Source organism: Gorilla gorilla, chromosome 10, assembly GCF_029281585.2.
Source record: "Gorilla gorilla gorilla isolate KB3781 chromosome 10, NHGRI_mGorGor1-v2.1_pri, whole genome shotgun sequence".
Lineage (NCBI taxonomy): Eukaryota > Metazoa > Chordata > Mammalia > Primates > Hominidae > Gorilla > Gorilla gorilla.
The window spans coordinates 18,682,429-18,708,394 of record NC_073234.2 but is presented as its reverse complement, the minus strand read 5'-3'; the positions used below and the strand labels follow the sequence as shown (position 1 = coordinate 18,708,394).

General features: G+C 46.8%; 1 long non-coding RNA gene across 1 annotated transcript; it reads right to left on the bottom strand.

The window, feature by feature from the left end:
* Positions 1–9,371: 9,371 nt before the first annotated feature.
* On the bottom strand, positions 9,372–12,224 carry LOC134756605 (uncharacterized). The gene is made up of 2 exons (XR_010129476.1): positions 11,816–12,224; positions 9,372–10,423 (listed from the first exon to the last, which is right to left on the bottom strand). It is a non-coding gene; the product is annotated as an uncharacterized lncRNA (long non-coding RNA).
* Between the last annotated feature and the right edge of the window lie 13,742 nt (positions 12,225–25,966).

The following is a 25,966-nucleotide window of genomic DNA, read 5'->3' as shown; positions in this document are numbered from 1 at the left end:
AAAAAACAGGGCAAGAAACTAGACAAGGGGAAAACTTATAAACCATCAGTGAAGTGCACAGTGGAGCTGCTGTTTTAAAGAAGCACATGCCAGAGTGAGAAAACAGTTCCTTCCCTACTTCACCTCCTTGACCACACTCACTTGTGCAATTTGTAGGGTGGTTACTCGTCACGGACACCTACCAGGCACCAAGAGGACCTCAAACACTAGAGCTCCCACAGTCGTCAAGGTGAGGCAGGGAAGAGTGACCAAAGACTGTTCTTCTGCTTCCATCCCAAATGCCCTCTTCTGACGGGTGCACATCATCCCAAGGGCCCCTCCTTTCTTCACCTTCTTTCTCCTCCAAGGCTTAAAGTGAGGCAGGTGGCAGGATTGAGAGGACCACAGGGGTCTTGTGTAAGTCTTTGTTACATAGGGCTGCCATGTGATTGTTGACACATGCTTATTCTTTTTTTTTTTTAAAGTATTTGTTGTTTATCTGAAATTCAAATTTAACTGAATATTCTGTGTTTTTAACTGCTAAATCTTGGCAACTCTACTTTGTTACTGATTGTTGCTAAGACTATTGGAAAACATAGATTAGAAGAGGCCAGCAGACTTTGTCTGTAAAGAGCCGGATAGTAAATATTTTCAGTTTTGTAGGGTATACAGTCTCTGTCCCAACTACTCAGCTCTGCCACTGAAGCAGGAGAGCGGTCATAAAAAATACATAAATAAATGAGCATGACTGTGTTCCAATAAAACTATATTTACAAAAACAGGCATCAGGGACCATACCAGACTGTGTGTTTTTCAAATCGGGGCCTTCAGACTCCAGGCTATCCTCAGATGTCTTGTGGGGGTGAGAGTGGGCTGGATCCAAGTTCCCAAGAGTAAAAAACAGAAAGATTGATCCGAAGCATTGAGCGTAATGAGTGCCGGTAATTCTGTGGGTGGGTGTGTGCGTGTGTGTGTGTGTGTGTGTGTGTGTGTGACCTGAGATGGGTCACTGCCTACAGAAAGCATGCACTTCTGGAGTAGGAGGGTGTCTGGAGCCACCTAGGTTTTACAAGGTCGTGGTGTGAAGAAGAGCAGATTCTACGTCTGGGATTGCTGATGGTCAGCATGTACTCTGTAAAGACAGAAATGCACAGACAACATTGTAAAATCAGGCAGTAAATACAGAGGCCAAGAAAAGCAGAATGCCCCTGCAAAAGGTCTTCAGGTATAGCTAAAGCTGTTGGCATTCGACAACGTGATGTACAGTATTCAGAAACACATGGGAACTATCTTCAAGTGCTTCTGTGTGTGCGTGTGAGTGTGCACACGTGCTCACACGTGGACATGTACACCATCTATCTGAACAGGTGGGTAACAACTGAGGAATTTGCATGGTTGGTTGGAATCAATAAATGTAATAGTAATAGCCATATCAGCTACATTTGTATCAGCTTTCTTACTGAACTTACAGTATTCCTATGTGTTTATCAAGGGCAATTCCACGGTTTAAAATCACTTTAAATTCTGCCCTACAGACCAAAACCACCTATAAAAGGTCTGACCTATTAAAAGCATTGAACCCAAACACAAACTTCCCAGCGCACAGAAAATGTTAATATGTCTGCAGCAGAAGTTGTGGGGATCATAGTGTGAGCTAAAGACAAAGAATTAGATAAGCCTCAGCCTATGGCAGGCCAGGTAAAAGATGTTGGCATGTATATAAGTAAGTCATCAGTGAAGTGTTTTAAATAAGAGAGTGACGTGATTAGATTTGCACTTTGAGGGCCGGGCACGGTGGCTCACGCCTGTAATCCCAGCACTTTGGGAGGCCGAGGTGGGCGTATCACGAGGTCAGGAGATAGAGACCATCCTGGCTAAAACGGTGAAACCCCATCTCTACTAAAAATACAAAAAATTAGCCAGGCGTGGTGGCGGGTGCCTGTAGTCCCAGCTACTCGGGAGGCTGAGGCAGGAGAATGGCGTGAACCCGGGAGGCGGAGCTTGCAGTGAGCCGAGATTGTGCCACTGCACTCCAGCTTGGGCGAAAGAGCGAGACTCTGTCTCAAAAAAAAAAAAAAAAAAAAAAACGTGAAATTTACATCAGCAATGAACATAAGGAATAAGAGAAAGGAAGGTGTAAAGAAAGACACATTGGCCAGGTGCAATGGTTCATATCTGTAATCCTAGCACTTTGGGAACCCGAAATGGGAGGATGGCTTGAGGCCAGAAGTTTGAGGCCAGAAGTTTGAGACCAGCTTAGGCAACATAACAAAACCCCCATCTCCACAAAAAATACAAAAATTAGCCATTCATGGTGGTGTGCACCTGTGGTCCCAGCTACTTGGGAGATGGAGATGGGAGGATCACTGGAGCCTAGGAGTTCAAGGCTGTAGTGAGCTGTGATCATGCCACTGCACTCCAGCCTTTGCAACAGAGCAAAACCGTGTTTAAAAAAAAAAAGGACTCATTATATTCTGGCCAGTCTAAGAGGATGGTTGGTGGAGTAAATAACTGAGATAAGAAACAGTGGAAGAGGACTAGATGTAAAGGGAAAGATGCTGAATTCAAGGAAGATTAGAGCTAATAAGTGTCCATCAGATTTAGTTAAGTTGAAGGTCACTGGGGAACTTGGCAAAAGCCATTTGTTTGTTATGATGAGGCAGAGACCTGTGTTGGAGGGGCTGAGAAGGGAGTAGGGACTGAGGAATAAAGATGGTAAAATGATTCTTTCAAGAAAATTGGCTGTGGATGGGAAGACACATAGGGCAGATTGCTGAAGGAGATTGGAAATCAAGGGAGGGTTGGGGAGTTTTATGGGAGAATTGAGCCCACTTAAAACTCATGGGCAGAGTCCTATTTCTGATATGGAGAAATCAGTGCCTAGCTGACCAATCCCCCACAGATAAAATCTATACATTCTGGACAAAATATATAAACAAACAGAAAACCTACCTACCTAAGGGCTCTGGAGAGTAAACCCAAGCAGGTAGGTTTTGGAGGGGAATCAATATGTTCAGGAAGCACCTGGCATGAAATGGGTCCATGATTTTGTGGATTTTCCTTGTGTTGGCCACGGTCACAGCACAGCATAGGATGGCTATGCCAACGAAAAGAGTCAAACTCTGTAAAATATTTGAAGAGGTTTATTCTGAGCCAAATATGAGTGGCCAAGCCCCAAGGTACAGTCTCAAGAGGTCCTAAGAACACATGCCCAAGGTGGCTGGGTTACAGTTTGGTTTCACACCTTTCAGGGAGGCATAATGTTACCGGTGGAAGGTATCCCAGTTACCAGCAGCGAATCCGTACGGGTCTGCAGCAATCTCAGTTCTTGCTTCCTCAGAAGAAACAATTCGACTGAGGGGCATAAGGCAGAAAAAGAGACTGAGGCAAGTTTCAGAGCAGGAGTGGAAGTTTATTTAAAAGGCTTTAGAACACGAAAGAAAGGAAAGGAGAGTGCACTTGGAAGAAACCCAAGCAGGCACCGAGGTCAAGTGCAGTGTTTAACCTTGATCCTAGGACTTTATAGGCTGGCCCCTGTCCCATGATTCTTCCCTTAGGGTGGGCTGCCCTTATGTGTGCTGTCCCCCTTACCCTTGGGAAGTGAGCACACACAGTGTGTTTAGGAAGTTGTACACTCACCCCTCCGAGGCTTTCTTTGATTTTCCAGTGGACTGCCCCCGGAAAGTCATACTCTGCCATTTTGTCTGTTGATGCACCTGCCCAGGAAGCTGCTTCTCCCTGGCGCCTGCATTCAGTTAACACTTTAGTGCAACAGGTGTGGACCATCAGGAAATGGCCTCTCTCTGGTGCCAGCTGCCATTTATCACTCTTAGAGAGGCAATGTGATCATTGCCAAGTCATCATCTGACATTCCTAGTGGGTGGGGGAGCCCCCTCCTTCCTCACTCATGCCTAACTACCCATAACAATAAGACATCAGTCCAGCTGGGCACAGTGGCTCATGCCTGTAATCCCAGCACTTTGGGAGGCCGAGGCAGGTGGATCATGAGGTCAGGAGATCGAGACCATCCTGGCTAACACGGTGAAACCCCATCTCTACTAAAAATACAAAAAAATTAGCCGGGCATGGTGGCACACACCTGTAGTCCCAGCTACTCAGGAGGCTGAAGCAGGAGAATCACTTGAACCCAGGAGGCAGAGATCGCCGTGAGCCAAGATCACGCCACTGTACTCCAGCCTGGGCAACAGAGCGAGACTCCATCTCAAAAAAAGAAAAAACCAATGAGACATCAGTCAATACATGTGAAGTACACATTGGTTTGGTCTGGAAAGGTGGGACAACTTGAAGACAGGGAGGGGAGCTTACAGGTCATAGGTGCATTAAAAGGATTCAAAGACTTTCTGATTGGCAATTGATTGAGTTATTATCTAAAGAACTGGAATCAATAGAAGGGAGTGTCTGGCTTAAGGGGTTGTGAGGATGAAGGTTCTTTTTTTTTTTTTTTTCAGACAGGGTCTCACTCTGTCACTCAGGCTGGAGTGCAGTGGTGCAATCATGGCTCACTGCAGCCTCAACCTCCCAGGCTCAGGTGATCCTCCCACCTCAGCCTCCCGGGCAGCTGGGGCTACAGATACACACCACCATACCCAACTAATTTTTTGGGTTTTTTTTGTAGAGACAGAGTATCGCCATGTTGCCCAGGCTGGTCTTAAACTCCTAGGCTCAAGCAATCCACTCGCCTTGGCCTCCCAAAGTGCTGGGATTACAGACATGACCCACTGTGCCTGGCTTTTTTTTTTTTTCCTGAGACAGAATCTTGTTCTGTCACCCACTCTGGAATGCGGTCATATGATCTTCTCTCACTACAACTTCTGCCTCCTGGGCTCAAGCAATCCTCTCACCTCAGCCTCCCAAGTAGCTAGGACTACAGTCGTGTGCCACCACACCCTGCTAATTTTGGGGTTTTTTGTAGAGATGGGGTTTCACCATATTGTTCAGGCTGGCAAGTTTCTTATTGCATCAGAGAGAATAGATGGGAAATGTCTCTCATCAGATCTAAAAAGGCACCAAACTTGGAGTTAATTCTCTCCTGGGTCAGGAAAAGACCTGGAAAAAAAGGGGAATTCTCTACAGAAGGTAGATTTCCTCCACAAGAGACAGCTTTGCAGGACCATTTTTAAATATGTCAAAGAAATACATTTTGGGGGAAAATACTATAATTTATTTCAGAGACTGCTATGTCATGTGATGCTATACTAGAGTCAGATTGGAATTTGGTGTCTTATTGCACAGAGTCTTTTTGTCAGTCTTAAGATCTCTGTTTTGATGTTGATGCTGGTCAGTTGTGCCTGAATCCCAAAGGCAGGAGGGTATAATGAGACATGTCCTAACACCTATTCTTATCACTGCCCAAACTAGTTTTTCAAGTTTACTTTGGAATGCCCTCAGCTGAGGTGGCAGGGGGCCTTCGGTTGGTTGGGGGTGCTTAGAATTTTATTTTTGGTTTGCAGCTAAAATTCCAATAGAAGCCCACTGGCTTTCCAGTGAGAGGAACCCGAGAGTGGAGCCCAGAGTAATCAAAGTTATTGAAGAGTGAGGGGTGAGTCTTGGAAAGGGGAAAGCCAGAGAGAGAAACCCAGAATTCTGTATATAAACTCTGCCTAAGTCTCTGATTCCTGCTGAACCTCACATGCACAGGGAAACCTGCAGGCAGCCTAGCTAAAGATAAAAAAACTAAACCGAGGCCGGGTGCAGTGGCTCACGCCTGTAATGCCAGCACTTTGGGAGGCCAAGGCGGGAGGATCACCTGAGGTTGGAAGTTCAAGACCAGCCTGACCAACATGGAGAAACCCCATCTCTATTAAAAATACAAAATTAGCCAGGCATGGTGGTGCATGCCTCTAATCCCAGCTACTTAGGAGGCTGAGGCAGAAGAATCGCTTGAACCCAGGAGGCAGAGGTTGCAGTGAGCCAAGATCGCACCATTGCACTCCAGCCTGGGCAACAAGAGTGAAACTCCATCTCAAAAACAAACAAACAAACAAACAAACAAACAAACAAACAAACTAAACTGAGACCCGAGCTCCTGCCCACTGAGGATAAAACCAAGTTTGCAACTGGTTTTATTGCAAACTTGGTTTGCAATAAATTGCCTGCTAAAGAAAAAAGATTAGTGAATTGCCTGCTAAAGGAAAAAGATTAGCCTTTTTCTGAGGAATTAAACAGAATCTAGAGTCTCCTCAACATAACCTTCAAAATACTCAGGATATGATCCAAAATTACTAAGCATACAAAGAACCAGGAAAACATGACCCATTCTCAAGGGAAAAACAAACAACAGAAGCCAATCTCAAGGTAACTTGGATGTTGGAATTATCAGACAAGGATATTAAGGCAACTACTATCATTATGCTGAAGAATATAAAGAAAAACACACACATAATGAATGAACAGATAGGAAGCCACAGCCAAAAAATACAAAATATTAAAAAGAACAAAATGGAAATTGTAGAACAAAAATATATAGAATAAAAAATTCACTGGCTGTGTTCAGTGCAGTGTAATCCCAGTTACTCAGGAAGCTGAGGTGGGGGGATCACATGAGCCTACAAGTTTGAGACCAGCCTGGGCAACATAGCAAGACCCCATCTCAAAACAAAAACAAAGAATTAACTGGATGTGCTTAATGACCATTCCACCATCTCAGTGGAAAGAGCAAATGAACTGGAAGAGAGATCAATGGAACATTGGAAAGAAAAAGAGACAACAGAGCCTCAGAGACCTGTGGAACAATATGAAAATGTCTAATGTATGGATAATTGGAATTTCAGAAGGAGAAGAAAAAAGAAAGGAGACAAAAAATATATACTTAGAAGCTTTTGGGGAGGTCCACAAATGGGTTCATAGAATTCACAGTGTAAGGGTAGGGATTTGGCTAAGGCAGAAAATATGACAGCACTTGCATCGCAACAGGAGGTATAACCACTTAACAGGTTTATTTTGCCCACTGCCCAGATAGAACAAATTTATCAAGACAGGGGAATTGCAATAGAGAATTTTTTTTTCTTTTTTTTTTTTTAGATGGAGTCTCGCTCTGTCACCTAGGCTGGAGTGCAGTGGTGCAGTCTTGGCTCTCTGCAGCCTCTGCCTCCCGGGTTAAAGCAATTCTCCTGCCTCAGCCTCCCAAGTAGCTGGAATTACAGGCACGTGCCACCACACCCAGCTAATTTTTGTACTTTTAGTAGAGACAGGGTTTCACCATGTTGGCCAGGCTGGTCTTGAACTCCTGACCTCAGGTGATCCACCTGCCTCAGCCTCCCAAAGTGCTGGGATTACCATGCCTGGCTTTGAAAGAATTTAATTAATACAGAGCTGTCTTAACAGGAGACCAGAGTTTTATTACTCAGTCAGCCTCCCTGAAAATTCAGAGACAAGGGTTTCTCAAGGATGGTTTGGTGGGTAGGGGGACAGAGTTTTGTTACTCAAATCAGCCTCCCTGAAAATTGAGAGACAAGGGTTTCTCAAGGAATGTTTGCTGGGTAGGGGGACAGGGATTGGGGAGTGCTGATTGGTTGGGTCAGAGATGAAATCATAAGAAATCAAAGCTGTTCTCTTGTGCTGAGTTGGTTCCTTGGGGGGAGCGGTGGGGACAGGACTGGTTGGCAAGTCCAGGCGGAGCCACTGATCATCAGAAATGCAAAAACCAGAAAAGACATCTCGAAAGGACAATCAGATTCTACAATAGTTATGTTATTTACAGGAGTAATTGGGGAAATTCCACATCTTGTGACGTCTGCAATAATGACTAGGAAGCGTTTCACTATGCCCACACCTTAGTAGAATTCAGACCCCTCTCATCCTCCTAATGCAATAGCCTTTCATTAGTGTTACAAGGGCAATTTAGTTTGGGGGCTATTATCATTTAAATTATGAACTAAATTTCTCACAAAGTTAGCTTGGCCCATGCCCAGGAATGAGCAAAGACAGCCAGCCTGTGAGGCCAGCAGCAAGATGGAATCAGCCATGCCAGATTTCTCTACAGTCATAATATGGCAAAAGCTATTTCAGAGGGAAAAGAAGTATAGGATGAGAGCAAATACAGGTGGATTTATAGGTTCGAGATGGGAATTTTTATTTGGTGGCTTCTATTTCCCTGTAAAAGTGAAAGAAAGAAAGAGAAAGGAAGAGACAAAGCCAGGTGCATTGGTTCACACCTATAATCCCAGCACTTTGGGAGGCTGAAGAGGGAGGATTGCTTGAGCCCAGGAGTTTGAGACCAGCCTGGTCAATATAGTGAGACCTTGTCTCTACACAAAATTTTAAAATTTGCTGTGTGTGGTGGTGCTTGCCTGTGGTCCTAGCTATCTGGGAGGCCAAGATGTAAGGAACACTTGAGTCTGGGAGGCAGAGGTTGCAGTGAGCTGAGATCACACCACTGCACTCCAGGCTAGGCCACAGAGCAAGACCTTGTCTCAAAGTAAAAAAAGAAAGAGACAAGGCCATCTGCAAGTGGAGGTTTGAAGGAAGGGCCAGGGGCTTGGGGAGATCGACAGGGGTTTGAAATAATCGCTGTGGGAAAGTAAGTTAATCAGACACTTATTGGGGTTTCCCAGGTGTAGTGAGGGTACCTCTGGATGTAGTAATCATGAATTTATGTAGAACCAATATGCCCTGTTGTGTGACCTTCCCAGAGGCTGCCTGAGAGCAGGCACAGTAATAGGTAGTTGGGTCCATACACAGTTGGGATTTTGCCAGATAGGATAAAAAAATGACAAAGGATCAAGATTAGGGCTTGACCAACATTGTTAGAGACATGGACTCTAAGCATGATAAAGGAGGAAGGAAGGGAGAGAGACAGCTGATGGTATGGGGATAAGTAGAGACAGCCACAGATCAGAGGTGCTGATGATGGTGAACAGGTGCAGTGGGGGTACCCGCACAGGCCAGCCATGGGGAAAGGAGCAGCAGTCAGAGAAGAGGAGAGTGAATAATCAGTGATTTGGAAGTGGAAAGTCTCAACTTCCAATAGTGCCAAAGCCCAAACTGTGACTGTGGAAGTAGGTGGCTTAGTGACAGTAGAGGTGATCTTTAGGGAAGAGGGAGTCAAGAAGCTGAGAGCCCAGTTGGACTGTTGACAATTTCACCCAAACCAGGGGTGAATTGACCTAGGATGACAGGAGCACACAGGTGAGGAGGAAGTGGTGAGACTGATGCAGAGATCTTTGAAGAAGGAGGGACCTGGAGGTCGTTGGATGACAGAGGCTTTCAGGAAGGGAAGAGGGTGGCATAGCTGTATGGTTGAGACTTAGAAAAAGCCTAAGGGAAATGGAAAGCAAGGAAGACAATGAATGACCTTACTGCCCAGCTTTTAAGCTGTGGCACGGAGAAAATGACAACCACCACTGTAGGAGGGCTACGGAAGACACAGCGTGTGCTGGGGTATGATTTTATTTATCTATGGCTGCAGAACAAATTACTACAGATTCAGAGGCTTAAAACAACACAAACTTAGTATCTCACAGGGTCTGTGAGTCAGTCTCAGCATGGCTTAGCTGGGCTGTCTGCTCAGGATCGCAGGAGGCTATAGTCAGGGTGTTGGCCACAGTGCCATCTGGAAGCTCCACTAGAAGAATCTGCTTCCAGCTCACTCGGGATGCAGCAGAATTCGTTTCCTGATTCCTCACTGGCTGTCTGCTGGAAGCTGCCCTCAGCTCTTAGCCACGTGAGCCTTTCCAATGTGCTGCTCATTTCATTGAGCCAGCAAAAAGTCTCCAGAACAAGTCTGTTAGCAAGACAGTCTCATATAATATCACTCCATCACAGTGTGACATCCAACCCCGCTGCATATTCTGTTCATTAGAAGCAAGTGACAGGTGCACATGTACTCAAGGAGAGGGCATTACACAGAGGTGTGAGCACCAGGAGCCAGGGATCATGGTGGCCTCTTAGGGTGTGTCCTCTTCAGAAGGGGCGAGGATATAGGACGTTTGCTGGTTACGTCAGGGCAGCATGGTGGAGGAAGTGGGATGTGGGGAAGGTAGGAGCTGGGTCAGGACAAGAAAGGCTGAGCACTTGAGATGAGGGTGTGCTGGGTGACAAGGAGAGGGGCTTGGACTTTGGGGACAAGCTGATGGAGATAGAGTTATCTGCTTTTCTCCATTGCATGCACTGTGAAAAAGAAATCTGCTTATTTATAAAAACCCATGTGTGGCTGAGCGTGGTGGCTCACGTCTGTAATCCCAGCACTTTGGGAGGCCGAGACAGGTGGATCACCTGAGGTCAGGATTTCGAGACCAGCCTGGCCAACATGGTGAAACCCCACCTCTACTAAAAATACAAAAAAATCAGCCAGCCATGGTGGCAGGAGCCTGTAATCCCAGCTATTCGGGAGGCTGAGGCAGGAGAATTGCTTGAACCTGGGAGGCGAAGGTTGCGGTGAGCCGAGATCGCGCCATTGCACTCCAGCCTGGGTGACAGAGCAAGACTGTCTCAAAAAAAAAAAAGAAAAAAAAATTGTTAAAAAGGTTAACTTTGTTAGATGCATTTTAATTATATTTCCTCCAGAAGCTCCCTGAAGAGCAGGTCGCAGAGACCGTCTGAGAGGAGCCCTGAAGATAACAGGGAGAAACAATGAGAAAATGACATCCCCGATCTCCAGTACCAAACGCAGGGAAGAGTCAGAAGGCACGATTGCTCCTGGACAGCAGGAACCCACGCCGATGGTTTGAAATTGAAATCAAAGTCTCATGAATTCAATAGAGTTGGGTGAAATGAAATTGTGTGACTGTCAATAAAATGACCAGAGGATGATGGTTGATAAGACACACAAGGAGTATAAAAGTGAAGATGGCACATTTGAAGCCCTTGCCAGGGTGTCTGGGATCTAAGTAGGTATACATCCATTTATGACATTAAAAAGTTCATTAATGTTTTAATTGGAATACATATATGGGCGGAAGGAGGTAGAAAAAATATATATATATATAGTTGTTTTTATAAAAGAAGAATAAGCTGGAAGTTTAAAAGGGGAGAAACAAATGAAAACCTTTTATAACAGGGTGTATTTTTTTAAAGGACTTAGAGTTGGAGTTGAATTGGACACATCAGCACGAACTCATTTCCCAGCTCCCACTGGAGTGCACTAGAAGCAGACGCCTGCCTTTAGTTCTCACACGGATAATGTGATTCGCACCATGAGCGCCCAGACATAACGGTCAACTGATAACATTTGCCACTCAGAGAAACAGGGCTCCTTGGGGAATAGCTGATTCCATACCTTGGTGCAAGAAAAATCAGAGTCGGCCTGAGCAGACTTTGCTAGAAGTATGTAAGTTAAAAAACAAAAATGTTTGAGGTCGTGTTAAAAGGAAAAAGGGCGCAGCATAAAAAGTCAAAGCTGGGCCGGGCGCGGTGGCTCACGCCTGTAATCCCAGCACTTTTGGGAGGCTGAGGCGGGCGGATCACAAGGTCAGGAGATCGAGACCCAGCCTGGCTAACACGGTGAAACCCCATCTCTACTAAAAGTACAAAAAAATTAGCCGGGTGTGGTGGTGGGCGCCTGTAGTCCCAGCTACTCGGGAGGCTGAGGCAGGAGAATGGCGTGAACCCGGGAGGCAGAGCTTGCAGTGAGCCGAGATGGCGCCACTGCACTCCAGCCTGGGCGACAGAGCGAGACTCCGTCTCAAAAAAAAAAAAAAGAAAGAAAAAAAAGTCAAAGCCAGCCAGGCACGGTGGCTCATGCCTGTGATCCCCACTCTTTGAGAGGCTGAGGCAGGAGAGTCACTGGAGGCCAGGAATTCAAGACCAGCCTGGACAACATAACGAGACCCCATATCTACAAAAAATAAAAAAATTAGCTGGGTGTGGTGGCGCGTACCTGTAGTCCCAGCTACTTGGGAAGCCGAGATGGAAGGATCCCTTGAGCCCAGGTGTTCAAGGCTGCAGTGACATTGTCTCTAAAAAGAAAAGAAAGGAAAAAAAGGCAAAACTGTGATCATCTGATTATCAAAAAGAAAACAAAAGTGTAGTGAAAAGCCTGAGGCCATAATGGTACTGGATATGTGTTATACTAAAAGAAGTTATGTGAGTTCCTGAAAATGTCAACTGGTTTTTTGTTGTTGTTGTTTTGCCAAAGCCAATTGTTCTGAAGTGTCCACTTTTCAAACACTGTGCATACCATAGCCAAGTTTTGATTCATAATTAAGCTATGAATTTCTTGTACTTTTTTTTTTTTTCTTTTGAGACAGAGTCTCGCTCTGTCGCCCAGGCTGGAGTGCAGTGGCGCAGTCTTGGCTCACTGCAAGCTCCACCTCCCGGGTTCACGCCATTCTCCTGCCACAGCCTCCCGAGTAGCTGGGACTACAGGCGCCCGCCACCACGGCCTGCTAATTTTTTGTATTTTTAGTAGAGACGGGGTTTCACCGTGTTATCCAGGATGGTCTCGATCTCCTGACCTCGTGATCCACCCGCCTTGGCCTCCCAGAGTGCTGGGATTACAGGCGTGAGCCACCACGCCCAGCCCGAATTTCTTGTAGTTATGTATTTATATCAGGCAATGAGATTTAAAGGACACTCAGGGATGAAAGATGCACTGAGTTATTTAAAAACAAAAAACAAAACAAAACAAAACAGTGAGAGTTCTATGAATCTTGTTAATGCGGCAGGAAAAACTTGACCAAAGGAAGCCACCCACACTGATAATTGCCAGCCTGGGAGAAATGACTGTAGAAGGCACATCCAGGCCCCACTCCCAGACCCAGTGCTCAGGCTCCAAGCATCTCTCCATACTGGAACAGCACGGCAGCTCCAAATCCGGAACTCATACCCTGATCTGTAACCGTACCTCAGACCTACATCTTCAACTGAGCCATTTCAGCCCAACTGTGAGGCTAATTCTGCTTTCTTTCTTTGGATGGAGGCTTAAAAATAAATATAAAGAAGATGATGGACACGAACGTAGATTAATACTCTTGTAATACCTTTAAGGAGTAACTACTTTAATAGCTTTAGGTAATAACTACTGCAAACATTGGGATGATTTGGGTTTTATCTGCTTTTTTGTTGAGGTAAAATTCACATAACATAAAATTAACCACTAACAACCTTAAAGTATAGAATTTTAAAATCTGCTTTTTAAAGTGTTGGAAAAGTGTTAAAGCATGTGACATTAAACTTGTGATATTAGTTTAGTATTTAGGTAGATTAAGTTTGGTGGTTAAATGCTTAAATAAATCTACTTGGGTCTATAAATTGAGGCTATGTTTTGTGAATAGTGTTTAAATTATTAGTGCTACATGCTTAGTGTCTAAGATTTTGTTAGATTTGTATATCTGCCTTGTTAGATGTTTGAATATTAATATAGTTTAAACAGCCTAAGCTAATTTAATTAATCAAGCTTATAAGTAATATTTAATGTTTAGAGAATTTATAAGCTAATCAGGCATTAATCAAAGAACAAGTGATAGAAATACTAGATTTATGAGCAAAGTAACATAAAAATACTAGATTTATGAGCAAAGTAATAAATTGTATGAGTTGAACTTAACAAAACTAGTCTTGAAAATGTACAACTTTGGGTGCAGTGGCTCATGCTTGTGGTCCCACCATTTTGGGAGGCCGAGGCAGGAGCATCACATGGGACCAGGAGTTGAAGGCTGCAATGAGCCATGATTATACCACTGTGCTCCAGTTTGGGTGACAGAGCGAGACTCTGTCCCCCCAAAATAAAGTAAAACAAATAAAAATGAAAATAACAATAAAATGTACACCTTCAATAAACTGGAAACATAAGTAAAATACACAAATAAATTTGTTCCTCTCCACGCATAAAAGCTTCCCTCAGGCATTAAAAACTCAACTGACCGTGACTTAGTAGCTTATAAACTAACACAAAAGTATAGAAAGCGATTTATTTGTTGAAATTTTGACAGTTAAAAATATTACAAGTCAAATTAAAAGGAAGCACCTCTTTCAAATTTAATTTTCTTTCATTCATTTTTATTGGTGTTTTGTTTGTAAAGAGAAAAGTCACTAATTTTTACAAACAGTGATGAATATGCTGCTCAAATACATACCTTTCCATGGAAGGAAGTCTCTGTATCCCACTCATATCCCTACTCCATCTCCATGGGGGAGAGGAGTTATCACGGATTGACCATGGCCTTGGGGTGATCAATCTGTACCTGGTCAAAAAGTCTAGCTCTGTTGCTTCTCAAACTTCAGGAACCCCCTGCGGATTTTGATTGGGAAGGACTGGAGTGGGTGGGGTGAGGTTTGCACGTGCAGTGGGCTCCCAGATGATGCACTGCCACTCTTCCGGGGACCACGCTCTGAAGCCCAGAAAGTAGGTGCTGTTCACAAGTGAGCACCTGTGCATGTGGCTCCTTCCGCGGTCCCAGTGAACACAGGCTGGAGCTGTTCCCTCAGCCAGGTCCGCCCTCTCTCTCTGTAGTGTTGTTTTGTTATAATTAGGGGTCTTGTTATGTTGCCCAGGCTGGTCTCAAACCCCTGGACTCAAGCAATCCTCCTGCCTCAGCCTTCCAAAATGTTGGGATTACAGACGTCAGCCATTGCACCCAGCCTTCTCTAGCATTTTCTTTCACACAGCAGCGGTGACCTTGTGTCAGGAGGCTTTGGGGGCACCTGCCCCCTCTCACTTCTGCGTCTCACACTCCCTCTGTTGATCTAGTGTGTGTGTGGCCTTGCCTCTGTCACACAGATCAGATCCAAGAGTAGTTTGGGTATGGCTGGGAGGGGGAGAAATAGAATAGGAGGCCTGACACAACTCTTCATTTGTTATGTGACTCCCCCCAGTAGAATATAAGCTCCTTAAGGGCAGGGACTTTGATTTTATTCACTGCTGCATCCCCAGCAGACAGAACAGTGCCCAACACACCCTAGTTGCTTAGTACATGTTTATGGGATGAATGAGGCCTGTCTGGACTCTAGGCATTCCTAGAATTCCTACTGGAGGCCCTGGGAGGACACAAACCCAGAGGAGGGAGCAGGGCAGAGGGCTAACAGAAAATGGAGGCCACCAGGGGAATGCGATCAGTTGCCAAACCAGGAGAGCAAAAGCAAATATCAAAGCCAGGGACTCCAGCCAGGAATCCAAGCCCCAGCCAGATGAAGAGAAAGAGCAAGTGGGCCAATAATAAGCCGGGAGGGGCTCAAGGCCTTCCCAGGAGCAGGCATCTGAGGCGTGCTTTCATGTGTCTCCAGGGCCAGTGCTAGGGTGGGTCCCTCAAGATGAAAGGGGCACAGGGATGTGATGGACAGAATGGTGTTTCCCGGGGGCTCTTCCTTTTCCAGAACTAATGCTGGGAGACAGCATGTGGTCTAAGAAGTCACAGGCTGGCTTTGAGTCCCAGCTTCCACTCTCCAACTGTGTAAACTTGAGCAAGTTACATACAAGTCACTCACCTTTGCTTGCTGTTAAGACGGTGCAAACCCTTAAACAGCTTAAAATCAGAAATCTGTGTGTCCCCGGCAACTTCAACATAATGTTGGCATACACCAGCCCCAAAGGGTCTGTGCAGGATTGGTGAGGATTTAGAGAAAGAAATTGGAAAGAAGTCAGCAAAGTAGTTACTGACAAGGAAAAGCAGAATAAGAGAATCATGCCAAACTTCAAAACTTCTCAGCTTGGCCTCTGAGGGAGGGAGGCTGCAAAGAGAAGCAGATCCCTTTGGTTCTGAGAAAACATTGATATAGTCACAAGACACTCAGCAGACTCTTGGTCTGAACATCTGATTACTCCCTGATTACTTCTAAGATGGGATTGCTAGCACGCCAGCTGGCAAGCACATTTCCCTCTCGTGGTGCTTGTCTAATGTTTACTTCCCTCTATTCTCCACAATCTCCTGCACCCCACATCACCCCTATAGAAATATAAGTATTTTACTAGCCTGGGCAACATGGCAAAACTCTGTCTCTACAAAAAAAAAAAAAAACCGAAAAATTAGCTGGCCGTGGTGGCACATGCCTGTGGTCCCAGCTACTCTGGAGGTTGAGGTGGGAGGATTGCTTGAGCCTGGGAGGCAGAGGCTGCAGTGAGCCAAGATCGGGCCACTTCACTCCAGCCTGGGCAACAGAATGAGATCTTGTCTTAAAAAAAAGAAAAAAAAAAAAAAAAAGAAAGAGAGAGAGGAAAGGCAGGAAGGCAGGAAGGCAGGAAGGCAGGCAGGCAGGCAGGGAGGCAGGGAGGCAGGGAGGCAGGGAGGCAGGAAGGCAGGGAGGCAGGGAGGCAGGGAGGCAGGGAGGCAGAGAGGCAGAGAGGCAGAGAGGCAGGGAGGGAGGGTAATTGTTGCACCAAAAAGGGATTGCTTTCTCCCTTAATGCTGGTGCTCTCTGGGGCCTTCAGGGCCAGCTTCCAACTCCCCTACCTGGCCTTAGGCAAACCCTGCACATGCGTCACCTGCTGTCCACCTCTTTTCACGAGCACTGTGGAGGCGCCAGGACTTCCAAGTTGAAGTACAGTGCAAGATCTGCAACCTAGTAACCAAGTGGCGTTGAGTTAGTGATTTCTCTGAGCCTCTATTTCTTCATCTGTGAAGAGGATGTCTACAGTATCACAGTGTAGCTGTAAACGGCAAGAAAGACGTTGTATTTGAAAGCGCTTTGTAGGCGGCCAGGTGAAGTGGCTCACACCTGTAATCCCAGCATTTTGGGAGGCTGAGGTGGGCGGGTAGATCACGAGGTCAGGAGATCGAGACCATCCTGGCTAATACGGTGAAACCCCATCTCTACTAAAAATACAAAAAATTCGCTGAGCGTGGTAGCGAGCGCCTGTAGTCCCAGCTACTCCGGAGGCTGAGGCAGGAGAATGGCGTGAACCCGGGAGGCGGAGCTTGCAGTGAGCCGAGATCGCACCACTGCACTCCAGCCTGGGCGACAGAGCGAGACTCCATCTCAAAAACAAAAACAAAAACAACAACAAAAAAGAAAGTGCTTTGTAAACTGAAAAGTGCTGTAGCCAGGGTGGCTGGGCACAGTGGTTCATGCCCATATCCCAGCACTTTGGGAAAACAAGGCAGGAGGATCACCTGAGTACAGGAGTTCGAGACCAGCCTGGGCAACATAGTGAGACCTCCATCTCTAAAAAATAAAATGAAATAAATTAGCTGGGTGCAATGGCATGCACCTGTAGTCCCAGCTACTCAGGAAGCTGAGGTAGTAGGATTGCTTAAGGCCAGGAATTCTAGGCTGCAGTGAGCTATGATCACAACACTGCACTCCAGCTCAGACAACCAAGCAAGATCTTGTCTCTGGAAAAAAAAAAGAAGAAGAAGAAGAAGCTGGGCACAGTGGCTCAGGCCTGTAATCCCAGCACTTTAGGAGGCCAAGGCAGGAGGATTGCTTGAGCCCAGGAGTTTGAGACTGGCCTGGGTAACATAGTGAGACCCCTGTCTCTACAAAAAATTTTAAAATTAGCCAGGCATGGTGGCGCATGCCTGCGTCCCCAGCTATTCAGAAGGCTGAGGTGGGAGGATCACTTGAGCCCAGGAGCTCAAGGCTGCAGTGAGCCATGATCACGACACTGCACTCCAACCTGGGCAACAGAGTGAGGGCATCTCTAAAAAAGAAAAAAAGGTTTCCAGGAGTAGTGGTCAAACACTACTGACAGAGAGTTAAGATGAGGGCAGAGAAATGCATTTGTCGTAGAGATCCCTGGTTTCCTCTACTTCCTGAGTAATAGGATTCCTCCATATGGCATATGGTCACTCAGAATAAAAACCATATTTCCTAGGGGCTCCTGCAGCTAAGTGAGGCCAATGAAGGTAAGCAGAAATGCAATTTCCAGAAATTCCCAAAAGGGAGGGGCATGCTCTTCTTCACTCCTTTTTCTTTCTTTCTTTTTTTTTTTTTTTTGAATCTTAAAATTTATTTTGCCATTTTCCATGGAATATAATAAGAACACTATAAAAATGTGTATCAGTACATTATAAAATTGTAAAGCTTATATTAATAAAGTAAAATCTTGAAAAGTAAACTATAGAAATAGCATAAAACAGCAGAGTTCAACATTTGAGCAACCCATTGCCTAAGAAAGCATTGTCTTAGTCCTTTTGTGCTGCTATAACAGATATCTGGGACTGGTTTATTTATAAGAAATAAAAATTTACTTCTCTCAGTTCTGAAGGCTGGGAAGTCCAAGATCAAGGTTCCAGCAAATTCTGTGTCTGATGAGGGTCCAATTTTGGTTTCCACAATGGTGGCTTGAAAGCTGCATCCTCCAGAGGGGAGGAACACTGTCCTCACTTGGCAGAAGGCAGAAGGGCAAAAGGGCCAACAGCCATGAGAAGCCTCTTTCATAAGGGCACTAATCCTATTCATGAGGGGAGAAGTCCTTATGATATAATCACCTGTTAAAGGCCCCACCTCTTAATACTATCACATTGACAACACCTGAATTTTGCAGGGGACACATTAAAACCATAGCAGCATAGATCTTACTTTCTTTTTTTTTTTTTTTTAAACTGAGTTTCGCTCTTGTTGCCCAGGCTGGAGTGCAACGGCACAATCTCGGCTCACTGCAACCTCTGCCTCCCAGGTTCAAGCAATTCTCCTGCCTCAGCCTCCCGAGTAGCTGGGATTACAGGCATGCACCACCACGCCCAGCTGATTTTTTTTTTTTTGTATTTTTAGTAGAGATGGGGTTTCCCCATGTTGAGGCTGGTCTCGAACTCCTGACCTCAGGTGATCCGCCCACCTCAGCCTCCCAAAGTGCTGGGATTACAGGCGTGAGCCACCGCGCCCGGCCGCATAAATCTTACTTTCTTACTCAATTTCAGACATTGAGGTGTCAGCAACATACATAACTACCAGATATTACCAGAAAAAGATGATAACAGAAATTTTGTTAACAGATGTTAGGAGAAAAAAAAAAAAAAAGCAGTCTCCCTACCACAAAATCTTGTCAGGGCCTTCAAAAGCTTCACTCCTTTTTCTTTTCAGTTGAATGGAATGTTATGTAATGGTCTTGGATTTCCTGAAGCTCTTCTGGACCATGATATTACCTTAGGAATAGAAACTACCCATTATAAAGCAACAAGGTAAAATGATCTTGGAGCTAGGTATGGTGGCTCACACCTGTAATCACAGCACTTTGGGAGGCCAAGAGGGCAGACTGCTTGAGTCCAAAATACTCCAACATGGTGAAACCCTGTCTCTATGGAAAATACAAAAAATTTGCTGGGCATGGTGGCACACACCCAGAGTCCCAGCTACACAGGAAGCTGAGGTAGAAGGATCCCTTAAGCTCGAGAGGCACAGTTTGCAGTGAGCTGAGATCGTGCTACTGCACTCCAACCTGGGTAATAGAGTGAGACTGTCTGAAAAAGAAAAAAAAGATATTGGGTCCTTGATACCATGGAGTACCTTAACAATTATGGACAGATTTCATGAGAGAGAAATACTTTTCTATCTTAAATCACTTATACCATGCCATTGCGCTTCCAGCCTGGGCGACGAAGCAAGACTCTGTCAAGGGAAGGGGAGAGGAGGGGAGGAGAGGGGAAGGGGGAGAGAGAGAGAGAAAGGGAGGGAGAGAAGGAGGGAAAGAAGAAAGAAAGACAGACAGACAGACAGAAACAAAGAAAGGAAGGAAGGAGAGAGAGAGAGAGAAAGAAAGAGAAGGGAAAAGAGAAAAGAAGAAAGAAAGAAAAAGAAAGAAAGAAGGAAGGAAGGAAAGAAAGAAAAGAAAGAAAGAAAAAGAAAGAAAGAGGAGGGAGGGATGGAGGGAGGGATGGAGGGAGGAAGGAGGGAAGGAGGGAGGGAGGCCAGAGTGTGGTGGCTGAAAGGAAGGAAGGAAGGAGGAAGGAAGGAAGGAAAGAGAAAGAAAGAAAGAAAGAAAAGGAAGGAAGGAAGGAAAGAAAGAAAGAGAAAGAAAGAGCAAAGCAAAGCCAGAGTGCAGTGGCTCATGCCTGTAATCCCAACACTTTGGGAGGCTGAGACGGATGGGTTGCTTGAGTCCAGGATTTCAAGAACAGCCTTGGCAACATGGTGAAAACCCATCTCTACAAAAAAATGCAAAAATTAGCCAGGTGTGGTGGCAGATACCTGTAGTCCCAACTACTCTGGAGGATGAGGTGGAAGGATCACTTGAGCCGGGGAGGTGGAGCTTGCAGTGATCTGAGATCATGCCACTGTACTCCAACCTGTCTCAAAAAAATAATATTAATAAGAGAAAGAAATAAGAAGGAAAGCAAGCAAGGAAACAAGCAAGAAAGGGGCTGGGCATGGTGGCTTATGCCTGTAATCCTAGCACTTTGGGAGGCCAAGGCGGGCGGATCACTTGAGGTCAGGAGTTTGAGACCAGCCTGGCCAATATGGTGAAACCTCGTCTCTACTAAAAATACAGAAATCAGCCCAGCGTGGTGGTACACGCCTGTAATCCCAGCTACTCGGGAGGCTGAGGCAGGAGAATTGCTTGAACCTAGGAGGTGGGGGTTGCAGTGAGTCGAGATCACGCCACTGCCCTCTAGCCTGGATGACAGAGCGAGACTCCTTCTAAAAAAAGGAAGGAAGGAAGGAAGGAAGGAAGGAAGGAAGGAAGGAAGGAAAGGAGAAGGGGAAGGAAGCTGAATCCTAACCCAGGGAAAGCCACAAAGGAGCATGACTCATACCACCGAACCCTTCAAAAGTCATGAATTGGTGGCACCAGGTATCTCTGGAAGTAGAAGTAGAGATGGGGCCAAAGACAGAAGAATTGATCAAATTGAGCTCAAGAAGAGACAGATTCCCCAAATCTCTCCTCAACCCTGTGTAGTCGGGGGACTTCCCCTCCACAGCTCAGGCAGCAGCTGGGAGTTCTCTCCCTGGGGGACACCAGCTACAACTGAACGCGAGAGCATACAGCGCATGAAACAGGGGGATTAGTGAAAGTTTCCATACTGCAGGTTGAGACATTCCAGCACTTGGTTCCCAGAATGCTGGTGGCCACACGCTCTCCCCAGCAAGCAACTGAAGAAACCCCGTCCATGGAATTTGACCAGGCCAGGAGGAAATACCCTAAAGAAACTCACTTCCTAAAATAAGAGCCCAGCCAGATGGTCACAGAGCGCGACCCAGCCTCCAGCACCTGCTGCACAGTCAGAGCCTCTCATCGGCTTTTAGCGCCCAGTCTTAAGTTTGAACACCCAGGACTGCTGGGCTTCTGAGGAAGGGCTCTGCCATGAATGGCCAAGACCGAAACTAACCAAGAGAAAGCCAACTGGGAGGAAACAGATGGAGCGGGAGAAAAAACCACCTCCCGAAACCGCTACTCCCCTCTAGTAAATGATTAAAGATACACCCTGTGGAGCAGGACCAGGACGTCACTCCAGCCCTCTTTCTCCACCTGAACATGCGCACTCTCCTGCCTCCACACACTTGCCCTGGGCTCCTTCCCCAGGTCTTCACGTGGCTGGCTGCTGTGTCGCCTCAGAGAGGCCTTCAAGGACCACCCACTCTGAAAAAGCCATTCCAGCCACCCCCTAATGCAGGAGTGGGCACTTTTTCTGTGAAGGGTCAGATAGTAAATATTTCAGGTGCTGTGAGCTGTATATGGTCTCTGCCACGACCACTCAGCTCTACCACTATGGCATAGAAGCAGCCAGAGAAGATCTGTAAACAAGGGACTGTGGCTATGTTCCAATATAACTCTATTTATGGCCGGGCTCAGTGGGTCACACCTGTAATCCCAGCACTCTGGGAGGCCAAGGCGGGCAGATCACTCGAGTCCAGGAGTTCGAGACCAGCCTGGACTACATGGCAAAAACTCATCTCTACAAAAAATACAAAAATTAGCCAGGCATGTGCCTATGGTCCTATCTACTCTCGAGGCTGAGGCAGGAGAATTGCTTGAGCTCAGGAGGTGGAGGCTGCAGTGAGCTGAGATAGCACCACTGCATTCCAGCCTGGGCAACAGAGCAAGACCCTATCTCACAAAACAAACAAAACTCTATTTGTGGACACTGAAACTGGAATTCCATATCATTTTCCAGGGTCACAAATGTTATTATGCTTTCAATTTTTATTCAATCATTTTAAAACAAAATCCTGCTGGGCATGGTAGCTCACACTTGTAATCCTAGTGCTTTGGGAGGCTGAGGTGGGAGGATCACTTTGAGCCTATGAGTTCGAGACCAGTCTGAGCAACATAGCAAGACCCCACCTCTACAAGAAATTTTAAAATTAGCTGGCAAGGTGGCACTGTCCTGTGGTCCCAGCTACTCGGGAGGCTGGGACAGGAGGATCACTTGAGCCCAGGAGGTTGAGATTGCAGTGAGCCGTGATTGTGCCATTGCACTCCAGTCTGGGCAACAGAGCAAGACCCTGTCTCCAAACAAACAAATGTAAAAACCATTCTTAGCCAGATGTGATGGTGTGGGCCAGTAGCCCCAGCTACTTGGGAGGCTGAGGCAGGAGCATCACTTGAGGCCAGGACTTCAAGACCAGCCTGGGCAACAACAGTGGGACCCTGTCTCTAAGAAAAACAAACAAAACAGGCGCTGGGCTGGACTTGGCCAAACCCTACTCCAACACATCATCTGGTTTTATTTTCATCAAAGCACACATCACCTCCTGCTGCTTTCTTGTTTACCTACCTTTTTTGTTGCTTGTTTCTTGGAAGTCCCCTGCTAGAAGGGAGGCCACAGGAGATTGAAGACCTCTGCATTCTGCCCCACTGTATCCCCAGCACCTAGGACTGTACTTGCTTCTAGCGTTTGCTCAGGAAATGCAGCTGTTGGCTGTGGCAGAATAGCACTGGGCCGCGCCAGCCACCCTCACCCCGCTCATCACTGCTGGCAGTGCCTGAAAGGACAACTCTCAGGGACAATAATGGGACTCCCAACCTGGCTCCTCCCACATCCCTTCCACTTGTGTTTTCCTGTTCCTTTCTCCTTCCTTGCTTTCGTCAGTCTCAAATTGTAAGCCTGTCTGTGATGCCCAGCACAACCCACAAGCCTGAACCAAAAAGAACTCAGTCTAAAGCAGACCCTCCTCCACCCTCCCAGCCCTAAAGGTGAGGGGTCGTGTTGGGTCACTGGTCCAGCCTACAGTCTGAAAGGAAGGTGCTGAGCATGCGACCGGCAGGCCTCCTCTCTCTCCACCCAGACGGGGAGAGGAAGCGGGGAGAAACTGCTCCAGGTACAAAGGGGGCTTCAGAATGATCCCCCTCTGAACCCTAAACTACTAAAAATGAGTGTAGTCGAGCAGCCAACTCTCAGGTGCTCAGTAGTGTTTGGGGAGTGACCGCTGGCTGCGTACTGTACCCTATTCAGCAGCATCGTCGCTTTCTGCATGATGTAATGCAGCAGTCCCCAACCTTTGTGGCACCAGGGACTGGTTTCATGTAAGACAATTTTTCCACGGATGGAGCGGGGAGTGCAGGTGGGATGGTTTGGGGATGAAACTGTTCCACCTCATATCATCAGGCAATAGATTCTTTTTTTTTTTTTGAGATGGAGTTTCACTCTGTCGCCCAGGCCGGAGTGCAGTGGCACGATCTCGGCTCACTGCAAGCTCCGCCTCCCGGGTTCACGCCATTCTCCTGCCTCAGCCCAGAGTAGCTGGGACTACAGGTGCCCGCCACCACGCCTGGCTTATTTTTTTTTCTATTTTTAGTGGTAGAGACGGGGTTTCACCATGTTAACCAGGATGGTCTAGATCTCCTGACCTTGTGATCTGCCCGCCTCGGCCTCCCAAAGTGCTGGGATTACAGGCGTGAGCCACCGCGCCTGGCCAATAGATTCTCCTAAGAAGAGCGCAACCTAGATCCCTCGCATGCACAGTTCACAACAGGGTTTGTGCTCCTGTGAGAATCCAACGCCATGGCTGATTGGACAGGAGGCAGAGCTCAGACGGTAATGCTTGCTCTCCCACCTGCCGCTCACCTCCTGCTATGTGGCCTGGTTCCTAACAGGCCACGGATGGGTACTGGTCTGCAGCCCACGGGTTGGGGACCTCTGATAGAATGGACTTGTGGTGGCAAAAAATGTTGTTGGGCACGGTGACTCATGACTGTCATCCCAATTACTCAGGAGGCTGAGGTGGGAGGATTGCTTGAGGCCAGGAGCTCAAGACCAACCAGCCTAGGCAGTATAGTGAGATCCCATCTCTAAAAAAACAAACAAAAAGTCATTGCTAACCAATGTCCAGAAAAAAGGATTTCTTGATTCTCGGATGGGAGAATTCAGGTCCCTGTAGTGGACGCAGGGGCACCAGGTCCTCAACATCAATGGCCTGCAATCCTTTAAGGTTGGGCAACTCCCTGCGTAAGCACTGGCACAAGCTACCGTGTGCAAGTGATCTGGTGTTCCATGGAGGAAGGAATGTGCTGACAGGCAGATACAAGCATTCCCATGTACTGGGAGCGGTGCTGTTCCGTGTGAATTAATGAAGTGGCACTTGGGCTTATCAATCACGCTGCTCTGATTTTGGCTAGCAAGTCAGTCATGTGGGCTGCTGGTAAGCCTGCTTATTCCTGAGCCAAGTGCTAGACTCGAGTTCCTAGGATGCCAAGCTAGGGATCACATCTTGCCGGCCCCTGACTGAACCTCTCCCTTTGACCACTCTTCAAATCCAGGGGGTCCTGTGTCCATTTACTGTTGCTCCTGAAGGTGCAGTGCTCACAGAACCTGGTGACAGAACTCCCTCCTGGAACCTCGCTTGGGGACAGTAAAGGACTGAGATAACCAGATAGCCATGGAGACACTTGTTCCCGGGGAGCCCAAGGATACTGGCTTGAACCTGACCCCAGGCTTGGAGGCGTCCCTGAGTGCTTTTCATTCCCTGGGGGGTGGGGGGGGGGTGTTGGGTGGGAGGCTGGGCAGCTTGCACGGCTGAGTCCCCGCTTCCACTGCCTTGCTTCAGGCTGTGATGGCCTCGGTGGCTGCGACCTGCTGCTGCCACCTCTGTGTTCTGTGAACAGGTGTGCACCTGTCATTTCCAAGAAAAAGATCATGCACACAAAGGCCTTTGTGTATGTAGCAGACTTTACTGAAGATTTGGAGAGATGAAGGGGTTTTACATAGCAAAAATACAAAAAAAAACTGAAGGTTGAGTATTAGACATCCATGAGCTTAAGAAGACTCAGCCACTTCTACCAATGGGGCTCCCGCCTTCTACGAAGGCACCTGACCACCTCTCCCTGCTGTTTCTCAGGAAGCTGAATGAAAGCCAGATTTCCTGACAGTTTCTTAGAGTATTTTAGTCCTCCATTTGCTCTGCCCTCCCTTTCTTTTCTTTTCCTTTTTTTTTTTTTTTTTTTTGAGATAGGGTCCTGCTCTGTTGCCCAGGCTGGAGTGCAATGATGTAATCTCAGCTCACTGCATTCCTGACCTCCTGTGCTCAAGCGATCCTCCCACCTCAGCCTCCCAAGTCACTGGGACTACAAGAGCACGCCACCATGCCCTGCTAATTTTTCTATTTTTTTGTAGAGATGGGGTTTTGCCATGTTGCCCAGGCTGGGCTCAAGTGATCCTCCCGCCTCAGCCTCCCAAAGTGCTGGGATTACAGGTGTGAGCCACAGCACCCGGCCTGTCTTTCCTTTCTAGACCTTCCCTTGGGGCCTCTTTCTCCCCTTAATGGGCCACAAAGTTATCTCCCCGATTTAGAACACTCCCTCACCTTTCCTAACACCAGGGTGAGGATGAAAATCTAAAAGCACAACCTTGCACGGGGCAGTTTTCGCTAAACCAAGACTCAAGGTCTTCTCCTCACCTTCTTTGAGGGACATTAGAGCTTTTTTTCTCTAAAAATAAGTATGCGTGCATGTGCGTGTGTTTTAGGGGCGGGAAGGGCAGAGTCAGGGGACATTTTTACACACCCACATCACATTTCACATTCCCTGAGCGCGCCGTGAGCGAGGGGTGGCCCTGCTCCTTCAAACACCATGACCTGTCCTCCTCCCACTGGCAGTCCCAAGTCGGAGCATTTATTCCCATTTCACAAATGAGATTATGAAGTTCCCTAGAGGGTGTCTGTCCAAGATCACATGACTTGTAAGAGGTCAATTCAATCACTGGCCTGGCTTAACTTTAAG